This window comes from Elephantulus edwardii, unplaced genomic scaffold (genome assembly GCF_000299155.1).
Source record: "Elephantulus edwardii isolate Elephantulus edwardi_28Jun2011 unplaced genomic scaffold, EleEdw1.0 scaffold00045, whole genome shotgun sequence".
NCBI classification, from domain to species: domain Eukaryota; kingdom Metazoa; phylum Chordata; class Mammalia; order Macroscelidea; family Macroscelididae; genus Elephantulus; species Elephantulus edwardii.
Window position 1 is genome coordinate 6,637,400 of NW_006399795.1, and position 2,761 is coordinate 6,640,160.

The window sequence follows — 2,761 nt, forward strand, 5'->3', positions numbered from 1 at the left end:
GCTTTGAGTCGTGCTGACTTTTAGGTAATCAACAAAAACAACCAGTTGTTTTTGGTAGTGACTCTGTGATTCCTTCCATCTTCTTTTGATGCTTCCTGCTTCATTTAAGATTTTGCCAATAAACTCGGCAAGGTCCAATTAATTTTTTATCTTGATTACTGCAGACTTTGTGATTTAGTTCTCTTTACTCTGTTGTATCTGGGGAGTTTGTCAAGAATAGAAAGTTGATGAGAGTGAATTAAAGAGATGTTTCCAATATTTGATGAAAAAAAAAAAGATTTTACCAATCGCATCCTTGAGTGTTACAACTTCAGGCTTGAATTTGTTTTTCAGTTCTTTCCATTTGAGAAATACAGAGCAAGTTCTTTTCTTCTTATTTTCTAAATCTAGCTCTTTGCACAGATCTTTGTTATATTTTGCTTTATCTTTTTGAGCTGCCTTGAAATCTCTTTTACTCTAGCATTTCTTCCCTCTTGACATTCTCTAAATTCTCCTTCACTGAAGCAACCCTTACAACAAATTCCTCAAAACAACTTTCACTTGCTACATATGCTCAAACCTAACTTACTGCCTGAGTCAGACCAACTCAGAGTTACCCTCCAGTAGGTTTGTAGAAGCTGTAAATTACACAGGAGTAGATTGCCCACCTTTCTCCTGTAGAGCAGCTGGTGGATTTGAACTATTTTCCTTAGGGTTTGCCGTGCAACTCCCCACTGACTAGGCAACCAGAGCTCCCTGCTACACATGCAGCATTTAAATAATTTCAAAATAAGCATGCAGTGAGCAGAACCCCTGTGTGCTCATTTTAAAAATAATCAACAAGATTTTGCTTGCAGAGGAAGAGGAAAGATGGCTGACCTGAGAATCACATGGAGCTCCCCTCCTCATAACTGGCCTTCAGACAACCTTGGTTTGAGTTCTTGTTCTACTGCCTTTTTTACTTTTTTCAACCTTAAGCAAGTCTGTTCGCCACTTTGGAATCACCTTCTCCATTTGTGGAAGGGAAAAGTAATACCTACTTTGAGTTACAATTAGATCACTTGGCGGAGAGGAAGGGAGCAACGATGGTGGTGCTAGGGTTGGAAGTGCTGTCCCAAGCCATGGTCTCCAGCAAGGTGCAAGGTCCAGTCCTCAAAAGAGCTTTGGGGAGGGAAGGGAGTCCCCTGGCCCCTGGGCAGAGCTGCCTGGCCCCTGAGGTGAAATCACCAGGCCCCTGGGGAGAGTCACCTGGCAGGAGAGAGTTGCCCAGCCCCTTTGAAGAGCCACCTAGCCCCTGGGGGGAGCTGCCTGGCCCCTGGGGGGAATTTCCAGGCCCCTAGGGAGAACTGTCTAGTGTGTATGAGGAACTTTTATTTTTTTAGGAACTTTATCTAAGCCTCTTTCCATCAGCTCCTCCTCCTGTACACCTGTAACACCTCCAAAGTCTATTTTATTTTTTTTTTTGTAACTCACAAGTTTGTTTTCTCTAGACTTGATCCCTTTCCCATAGGTAACCTGAACACTAACTGTTGTTCTAGAACCTGAACCCTGAGCCTGGTTCCAGAGACAAAAGGGAAATATAATTGCCAGCTAAGGGAGCTTTGGTGGCCTAGTGGCAAGAAGCTGTGCTGCAATCCTGATAACATGCAGTTCTCCTGCAGGGAGAAGGATGGACAATTTCCTCCCATGCAATTAACAGCCTCTCAAAACCCGCCGGAAGGTCTGCAATGGGTCGGTTCTGATTCAATGTTACACAACAACAAAAACTACAAGGAAGTAAAGGTTGATGGAGCTTCAAAGATCAGCCAGCCATTCCCATTGGACTCACCCATGCAAACACCTTGCAGTCCAGAGGGCAGAAAATGTCATGAAAATATCTTCTAACTGAACAAGAAGGCATGGAGCTTCAACTCAAGACCACCAGTAAGGTGTTAAAGTGGGTTCCTCTTCCTCTTTACCTCAATGCTCCTGTTTAGGATGAAGCAGCCAGAGAGTCTGCACCTCTATTTCCAAATGAGAAACCCAGACACACACACAAAAATCTCTTTGTATGTACGTATGTATGTATAAATTAATTAATTAATTAAAATAAAATAAAATACATTAATCACCATTGGACTAAGTCCACCATTACCCTGTCTTTTCTGGTCCCTGCCAGATTTTTCTCATTTCCTTTACCCACTTCCTCCACCTACCAAATTGTACAACCATGTGATTTCATTCCTACCCCTCCTCACCCTTCTGCTAGCTTGGATCTCCATACATGTTTTACTAGTTACCCTTCTATTTTTAAAAGAAAAAGAAAAAAAATATAATTTCAAATTCTTCCAGCCTTTTATTGGACCAAAAAAATAACAGCAGCATGCACTTGTTCAACCTTACATACAGATTCAGCTTAGACACACTTGTTGTTGTTGTTGTTATGTGCCGTTGAGTTGCTTGCGACTCATAGCGATTCTATGTACAACAGCCCTAAACTCTGCTCTGTCCTGTGCCAATCACACTGTCTCTGACACTCCCATCCTGATTATCCCAGTCACTGAATCAATCCACCTCATAGAGGGCCTTCCCCTCCTGCGCTGTCCCTCCACCCTCCCAAGCATGATGTCCTTCTCCGAGGACTGGTCTCTCCTCACAACATGCCCACAGTATGTTAGATGGAGTCTCAGAATCCTTGCCTCCAAGAAGCCACCTGGTTTAACCCTTTCCAGTATGAATCTGTTTGTTTTCCTAGCAGTCCATGGTACATTCAATACTCTTTTCCAGCACCACAGCTCAAAGG